This window comes from Ornithodoros turicata, chromosome 3 (genome assembly GCF_037126465.1).
Source record: "Ornithodoros turicata isolate Travis chromosome 3, ASM3712646v1, whole genome shotgun sequence".
In the NCBI taxonomy this organism is placed as follows: domain Eukaryota; kingdom Metazoa; phylum Arthropoda; class Arachnida; order Ixodida; family Argasidae; genus Ornithodoros; species Ornithodoros turicata.
In genome coordinates, this window is record NC_088203.1 from 47153035 (window position 1) to 47162513 (window position 9479).

General features: G+C 47.2%; 1 long non-coding RNA gene across 1 annotated transcript; it reads left to right on the forward strand.

The window, feature by feature from the left end:
- The first annotated feature begins 986 nt into the window (after nucleotides 1-986).
- Nucleotides 987-1831, forward strand: LOC135387010 (uncharacterized). Its single transcript, XR_010420781.1, has 2 exons — nucleotides 987-1306; nucleotides 1655-1831. It is a non-coding gene; the product is annotated as an uncharacterized LOC135387010 (long non-coding RNA).
- The last annotated feature ends 7648 nt before the right edge of the window (nucleotides 1832-9479 follow it).

Sequence of the window (9479 nt, forward strand, 5' to 3'; positions counted from 1 at the left end):
TAAATTTCATAGCGAACGTGAACAAAAAAGGTAAGGTTGTGTGTCTGCTCATGGAAGCAAGCTGGAAAACGGAATGGTGAAAATGCGTTTCATATGCTAAATTTATTCATTCTTGCCCTGCGTCACTGCATGACACATCATGTAGCAAGCAGAAATGGGGGTTGAGGAAAACTTGGCGCGCTTTATGGTTAATAATAATAATAATAATAATAATAATAATAATAATAATTGGGGGTTTACGTCGCGAGACAACTGAGATCGCGCTTTGTGGATAGTGCGCTACTTTTAAAGAGCAAAATCAGAAAGAAAATATGATTTTCGCGCATTGAGTAAGCCTATTGATCACTTTGAGTGGTCCAGGCTCGCCTTATTATTTTCTCATCTTCAATAGGGGCAGTTATTTTAGACAGAAGCAACAGCGTCCATGAAGAGAGCGATGATTAGTTTCTTGAATTGTTGTTCAAAAAATGTTGATATGGTTCACAATGATTGAAAGTAGAAAAAGCGCTTTTTGATATGTTTATTTAGTCATTTAGTAAGTCTTCGAGGAAATAGCGCTTAATTGCAAAGCTCAGTTTTTTTTTCTCAGCCTTTGCGCATGGATGGTGTTTCCCTTAATGAGTGAATATAATTTATGACTGTTAAAAATTAGAGTAATTTCATATGACCTTCAATAACAGGAGCATTTTTTTGTAGTAGTAGTAGTTTTTGTAATCTTTAATGTAAGAATGAAAAATCAGTAATAGCGCAGTAAAGAAAATAATATGGTGATGTAAATTCAATTAATACCAGGGAGCATGAAGCACCCTTGTCTGGCGCGCATTCTTGATAGCAAGAGCGAACTTTGAAACGTTGACCGTTTGGGCGGTGGTTGGGTGCTCACAGGAGCAGCCTCAGACAATAGGAGGAAGTGATGACGTCAAACAGTGCGGTGTCTGGTAGACCAGTGCTTCATTCTCGCAGGGGAAGCTAGGGCGACGGTTGTGGTGTAGGTGCGCACCCGTCTGGATTTCGCTTTAATGCAAGATTTCCATAAACAGTGACGTCATAATTGGTTACTATATTTAATGAATAACAGAGGGGGATTTTCGAAGCTCTCCTCTCTGGACGACCTTTGGAACGGATGACGTCACGACCAATGACAGTGCAGAGCTCCTGATGCCCTGGCGGAGAAATCAACGGACGCTTCATTGCTTCGGGTGGATCTCTGAGTGGCGGTCATGCTGTTGGTGCTCTCCTCGCCACGGATTTCGTGACGAGCGACTGTTTTTGACTGAGTGATGTGTGTGGAAATACTTCGGTGCCGGTGAGTTGTCGTTTTAATACTTCTTCTGTTGTCGCGTTTACCTACCCCCTAACTGCGATTACTTGACAGCGTGTATTGGAGTAGTGTATGTTTGTCGATTTACCTTGTTGCGATTAGCAGAAAGTCTTCCCCTTGTTGTTGTTATTATTCTTGTCCGTGCATGCCCAAACATGTTCGCAATTCCCTTGTACGCCATTCTGTCAATGACCCTTGTTGCTATTCTCGTCGGTGCATGCCCGCACATATTCGCGATGGTGAAAATTTTGTGTGTGTGTGTGCCTGTTTTCGCGCGTGTTTTCCCCTCGTTAGCACTTTTTTTGTTTTGTTTCTTTCTGCATTCCACGGAAGTCCCCATGATGACAGCGGTGCTGACAACTGACGTGATGCTTTCCGACCTGCCTGGTGTGACGCTTTGCAAATGGCGGCGCCCATGGGCTGATGCTGTTACCGAACCTGGACTGGCACGTTAATGAATTGAATGTGTATAGTAATGACTTGAATTATTAAATGAGTTTAGAAAGTGCATTTATGCGTATGTGCGCTTCTTTTCGTGTGTCTCATTATAGAATAACACGACTTAACGATAATTTGATATTTTCCTCCTCTCTCTCGCTCGTTGGAATGAATAGTAATTGAATTTATTAATTGAAAATTATATTCTACGCTCTATTATCGCATTCTTATGCGTGTATGAGCGATTTTAAGTGAAAAATCGAAAAAATGTAAAAAAAATTGGGTGGGGGTGCAAATTGCAAAATTGGGGGTAACAGGGGGGGTGAGAGAGGAGGAAGGTGTCATGTTGCTCGCTAAGTCGTGTTTATCCAATACTACTGTAAACAAACACAAACACGAAGGCTCAAAAAGCCTTGAGCCTTCGTGTTTGTGTTTGTTTACGTGTTCTTGCCGATCGCTCAGGCTTGCCTATCACGTCATAGCTTTGTACATAACAGAAATGCCCGGAAATAGCTTATCCGATATTAAAAGTTATAGCACCCGTGACTGGCAAACTGTTTCTCTGATACATACGTCTCAACTGTTGGCGCACAAAGCAAAACGATCGTACGTCACAGATACTAAGCAAGATTTATATACGTTCAAGAGGAGTGGACAGCTAAAAGGTTCTGTCCCCAATACTGGAATGAGTCACACATGCATGCAAAAAAAAAAAAAAATGAAAGGAACAGTGGCACATCCCAGGAACGTACTGATGAAAGCATTCTCCATAAGATCAGTGCAGGTGGTACTTGATCACTGTTCATGTTGTGATTACTCTGCTCATGTCAACGACTCGCCACGACATTGTACCATAAATCCAGAATGGACCCCTATCTCCAGATCTTTCCTTATCTCTCACTTGCCAGCACCGCGAGCTGGCTAAGAGTTCCATTGGTGCACAAGATGGCCAGCTTGATGAGCGCTCACTGCACAACCATCGGGTCTCGAAGGAGGGAAACACCTGTTTGCAATGGTTATTTGCTCTTCAATAATGCGACTGCCTAGTGTTTCCTTTCCATCTAGTGTTTTGTGACCCAATTGAAATTGGCCGACGGCGGACTGTCGGCAGAAAGTCGGGGACCAGTTGGCAGCCAACTAAGTCGGCCAGCCAGTCATGTTCTAACGTCTGGCCAACATTAACTGCCAACTACGTCGGCGAGGACCTGGCCAATGACGTTGGGCCAACAACCCGTGCCGACGGGACGCCACCGTAGCTTGCCGTCAGTCGGTTACCGAACTCATCTTCACGTAGTACCAAGGTAAGTGGCCAATGATGTCTCTTTATGACGATTTCAATCAGTTCTCGGGGGTGCACATATTACCTAAGATTGAGACAGTCACGTAGACTCTGTTGTAGTCCTTGAAACTGTCACGGAAGAGCCATATACGCCATATGAAAAAAGTGAAAGGGTCCTCTAACTCACGGCACGCATACAAGTCAGAAATTGGTATTGGTTTCGATTTCTGTAATTGCCATGTCGCCTAAAATTGTTGAAACGCAACACGCGACAACTGTTAACTTTTAGACATGGTAGACAGGTTTTATAAACCGCATTTTGCGTGAAAAATACTCGCCTTTGTCTTTATTGCAGTACGAAAGCCAGCCAACAGTTGCGAAAATGGTATCTATACGTTATAAAACAATACTTCCCGTGCAAAAATGGATTGGGGCTTCAGCATCAGGTGAATGCCACAACATGCCATAGGGCATGTTGTGACATGTATATTTAATGTACAAATAACGAAATACAGCCAAAGTGGAAATTGACGACTGCCAACTATCGGCCAGTGGTCGGTTTTGGTCGGCAAGCGACTAAGTCAGCCACTGCAACTTGGACTAGCATCGGTCTGATGTCGCTCACTGTGGTGGTTGGTGAACGACGTTGGGCTGAGAACGTTGTGCGACTTGTTGCGGGCGTGCTATTGAGAGTTCGGCATAATAAAGACGGGCCAATGTCGGCCCTAGGCTGCAAACAAACCCGAAAACAATGCAGCTACTACTGGAAACAAAAAGAATGAAAATACGATTTGACCGTTGGGAAAAAGTCGGATGACAATTGGCCAACGACTCTTTCGGCCAGCCAACGTTGGCGCAATGTTGCATAGTGATAGGCAGAGCGAGGTTTGGCAAGCCGTCGGCCATGGGGCAGATCTGTACCAAGAAACGAGCTCGTTGGCCAAGCACTTGACAAGCACGGCTCGGTTGGCCAGCCAAGCTCTTGCCAAGCTTGGTTCAGTCTCGGTATGTTGCCTCAGGGAGAGGGAAACGCGAAATGGTGTAACACTGCATAAGTTCCACTGTCGATTGGTGAAGTGACTGTCTCAAACCAAAAGCAGTAAGAAACAGAGACATTATCTTCATGGTAAGCAAGCAATTCCTCATTTCGGTGTTGTTTGTGTACGCATCAAATTAAACTTAGACACATCACCCTTCATTTTCTCTCACACCCGAGCAGGACTCTCGAATTTGTGGAAGGCAAACCTATGTATAGTATCTGCTGTTCTTCCTCAGGAAAGAAATTCAATTTCTTTTCTTTATACTGACATGTTTGATCTAGTGATCTCGGGCATATTGCGAGCTTTTACGATTCTCCCCCCACGCCGTTACCCTACGCCGCGAGACAATTGAGTATGAATACGAGCCACGCCACAGGAGTGCTTTGGCCTAACTTGACACAATGCAGGCTGGCCAATGCTTGGCAAGTCATTGGCCAAGGTACAGATCTGTGTCAACAGACAAGCTTGTTATCCGATCATGTACCGACCAAGGCCCAGTAGGCCAGCCTAGCTATTGCCAAGCTTGGCCCAACCTTTTTTGCAAAGACGGCCCAACGACTTTTTAGGTGGGCAGCACACGTCGGCCCGGCATTTTCCCGACATTGTTTTTCTCCTTAGCGGGCAGCCAAAGCTGCATGTTGCGGCGCGCTGCTTAATAGTTGGGTCATGCATTTTTTGCAACGGGCCGTGCAAGGGCCGACCTGACAGATGCAAGACCGATGTCTGGCCAATAAGGAACCAAGCTTGGGTACTGATTGGGCAAACATTGGCCCTGAAATGGCCCATGGAACAACACCTGTGCATGGGCCAACCACGGCCAGTTGAAATATGGAAGACCCAACTCACTCAATTGTCTCGCGGCGTAGGGTAACGGCGTAGGGGGAGAATCGTGAAAGCTCGCAATGTGTCAGAGATCACTAGAATCAAACAGGTCAGTATAAAGAATAGAAATTGCATTTCTTTCCTGAGGAAGAACAGCAGATACTATACATAGGTTTGTGTCGCGAGCTTCCACAATTTTGAGAGTCCTGCTCGCGTGCGAGTCAAAATGAAGGGTGAGGTGCGTAAGTTTAATTTGATGCGTACACAAACAACACTGAAATGAGGAATTGCTTGTCGTATTAGCTCACCATGAAGATAATGTCTCTGTTTCTTACTGCTTTTGGTTTGAGACAATCACTTGGCCAATCTAAAGTTGAACTTATGCAGTACTACACCATTCCGCGTTTCCCTCTCCCGGAGGTAACATACCGAGATTGAACCAAGCTTGGCAAGAGCTTGGCTAGCCAACTGAGCCATGCTTGGCCAACTAGCTCGCTGCAGAGCTGTCTTGCTACAGATTTGCCATGGCCGACGGCACGCCAAACCTCGCTGTGCCTATCACAATGCAACATATAGATTATAGAGGACGTTAGAGGACCCTTTCTCTTTTTTCATATGGCATATATGGCTCTTCTGTGAGAGTTTCAACAACCCAAGTGGAAATTGCCGACTACCAACCATCGGCCAGTGGTCGGTTTTTGGTCGGCAAGCGACTTAGTCGGCCACTGCACCTTGGGCCAACCTTGGTTTGATTTTGCTCACAGTGGTGGCTGGGAATTCGCGCTGGGCCAAGAACATTGTGCAACGTGTTGCGTGCGTGCTATTGAGAGATTGGCGTAATAAAGACGGACCAATGTCGGCCTGCACTGAAAACAAGCTCGGAAAGAATGCAGCTGAAGACGCTTGGACGGTTGGCAAAAAGTCGGATGACAGTTGGCTAACTACTCTTTCGGCCAGCCAACGTTGGCGCAATTTTGCATAATAATAGGCAGAGCAAGTTTTGGCAAGCCGTCGGCCAGGTGGCAGATCTGTACCAAGAAACGACCTCGTTTGCCAAGCACTTGCCAAGGAGGGCTAGGTTGGCCAGCCAAGCTCTTGCCAAGCTTGGTCCAATCTCGGTATGTTGCCTTGGGAAGAGGGAAATGCGGAATTGTGTAGCACTGCACAAGTTCGATTTTCGATTGGCCAAGTGATTGTCTCAAACCAAAAGCAGTAAGAAACAGAGACGTTATATTCATTGTGAGCTAATATGACAAGCAATTCCTCATTTCAGTGTTCTTTGTGTACACGCGTAGAATTAAACTTTGACACCTCACCCTTCATTTTGACTCATACGCGAACAGGACTCACGAATTTGTGGAAAATCGCGAGACAACCTATGTATAGTACATGTTCTTCCTCAGGAAAGAAAGAGCTGTTTCATTCTACTGGTCTCGGGCATATTGCGAGCTTTCATGACCGTCCCCTACGCGGTTACCCTACGCCTCGAGACAATTGAGTATAAATACGAGCGATGCCACAGGAGTGCTTTGCCTTAACTTGGCACAATGCTTGGCAAGTCATTGGCCAGGGTTCAGATCTGTATCAAGAAACAGGCTTGTTGGCCGATAATACACCAACCAAGGCCGAGCAGGCCTGCCAAGCTATTGCCAAGGTTGGCCCAACCTTTGTTGCTTGGGCATAGTTGGCCCATCGTTGCTGTTAATCGGTGGGCCGCCATCTAGCTGACAAGGGGCCGGCTATTGCCCAGACTTGGTTCTACACTGGCCCTGTGTTGGCCGCATGTCATATAGGTAGGTCTGCTACATTGGCCCAACATTGGCAGTATCAAGTCGGGCCGAGTAAGGCCAATGTCAATCCCCAAGCTTGGAGTGTACGGCATCCACGAGATAGCGCTTGTCGTCGTACGGGACCAAGCTCTTCTTGAGTCTCGAAATGGTGTACATTGTTTGCTTTACACTCTGGATAGTTCACTGCTGCTGAGAGACTGCCTTTTCATCAAACAGACAATCTCGGTACACTTCGTGCAATAATGTTTCCTCACCACGCCTTTCTTAACTCATTTTGCTCTCGCGGTCTGTCTGTGCGTCCCAGCCAAGAGAATGCTGTACATTTTGGCTCGGATGGCTACGACTTCCTGAATAACTCCGCCTCCCGTCTCGTCTTTGAAGTACCCCATCTGATTCGCGTGCTCGACGTTGAAAAGTGGATGGTCCACTGGATAGGAGGACAGATCTAAGTCATCCTCAATGTTCATCAGCTGCTCTTCCAGGCTTTCACACGTGAGAGAAAAAATTATGCTGTCCGTATCGCTATAGATCAATTGCACTGGGCACGTCAAGCGATAAAAGAGCGACTCGTAGATGAAGCTGTACATTCGGACTTTGGATAGCTCTAGAATAGCAAAGCCCACGTAAAGGGGGTGCGTGCATTTCATGCGACGCTGTTTCATTTCGTACAAGATGCACTTGTCACTCAGAATGAGAAAATGCTGACTGTCGACGGAGCTAGCTTTTCGGAGAGCGCTTTCTTTGTCGTAGGCTATAGCGTACCTCTTCATACGTCTCACATTTTGTATCGACTTACCAAACGTACTGTTCGACATGGTTTTGTACAGAAGTCGCTCAAAGTAGCGTGGTCGCGGCATTCTTCAACGCGACGTTTCTCTGCACGAAGGTTCGCAGAAAGCTGTCTTGGCGGAACGAGAGGATGCTGTGAACACGTTTTATTTTCATGTCCAACCTCTCGTACAGAGCGAGCAATGCATAATGAACGACGTAGCGTTCTTTGTCGTAGCAGGTCAGCAAGAGTTTCTTTGTGGGAGGGGCATTCAGCGCCAATGCCTGTTTCAAGTGTCGCTGAGAGGGGGGAGTTCGTTCTCGTCCACGCACCTGTGTTCGGGTGCCACGGGAAAATCCCTGGTGAGCGCGTGCAGTTCTTCGGGATATGACAAGTCTACCACGTACACGTAACGCACTTCCGAATCATGAGGAATCTTGAGAAAATCGATCTCGCTCCACCTCGAAGGATCGACCCACTCAAAACCACCTGTCGGGAGATGGAAAGTCATCGCGTACGGGTACAAACTATTCACGTCGAGGTACTGGATCAAAGTGTTTTCTTGCTGGGGATCGTAATCCTCGCACCCCTCGTGATTAGCCCGACAGTATATCTGTGGAAGCTGTTACAAATGCCTCCCCTGATTCCCTTCTCGATCGTTTCGTACATCTCGCGATCGCTCATGACGTTGGTGAGCTTTCGAGCGCCGCCCCACGCGTTGGTGGCGAGGGACACGGTACGTAGGATATCTAACCTCTCCGTCTCTAGCGCAATCTTCCTGAAATACAGCACGACGTCGCAGAGCAGGAGCGTGACGTAGAGACGCGTGTAACCGTCGAGGTTCTTACATTCGAACAATTCGAAAATGTCGAGGGCGTACTGATAGTTCTCGTCCGTGATCTGTTGGTCGTTCAGGTCACTTTTGAAAGCTTCCTTTGGCGGTAGTGCGGGCAAATTGTAGGCTTCGAAACTGTTGACGAAGGTGTACGGATAAATGCCCTTTCTGAGGAGGCGCCGGAAACGGTCACCATACATTTGACGGGTACAATGAAACGCGCCCTCGCCGCCGTTGGCGAGGAGGGTTTCTACCAGGTTAGACAAGGAGAGGTTGAAAAACTGCGTGGTATCGCGGAAATGGAGATCGCCAATGTTGAACCCTCTTATCTTTTTCGTACTCGAAGCTAAGATCCACGGCTTGCCCAGATTTAGAATGTACATGTGGCGGAGAAGGGAGCTCAAATCGTATTGCAAGTTGTGCACGCTCACGACGAGTTCTTTGGTGCTACGACACGTAAGGTTACACGTATCACACAGCGTCGCGACAAAATTCGAAGAACCGGGCTCTACGAAGCGAGTGTGGTCGTGATGCGACACCTTTCGCGTATGCCGGTTAAATTCGATTCCACAAAATTCGCAGTGCGTCGCGCTCTCATTTCGAAAGTGGTCTTCCGTGCTCATGACCAACGGTGAGGGACAGCGGTTCAACGTATCGATTTGATCGCTAAATCGCTGGAGCGCAAGCAAGCATTTCTCTGCCGCGTTGGATCCCAAATAGCCTACTATTTTTCCGTCGCAACTTCTCACTACAACGATGCAGTACGAGCATATCCTGTGCACACTCACGGCGTCCTTAACGAGCGCGCCCTTTCCAAAACGCTCTCCGTGTCCAACACCGCAAAATAGGGATAGGGATGCATGTACTGTGTCTTGTTGAAGGAGACGCTCTCCTCCTCTTTTGGCATTTCGAGAGTCACTTCGTTTGCGTCTCGACACAGACGTTCGTGCTGCTCCAACGCGCCTCTAGTCCCATACCCGCTCGTGCATTTCCCGCAATAAAAGTAGTCACTTCGTCCCATGAAAGTGCTAAAGTTTCTGATTCCATAGAAATGCTCCCTAACCTCGAGCAGGTGGACTTTATCTTTATAGAGCGTGCAGGGAACCCGTCCGGTAGTTAGGGAACTCGTCTGCTCGTCGAACACGTAGATGTACTCGGAGATTTTGTTTTTTCTCTCCCACAGGG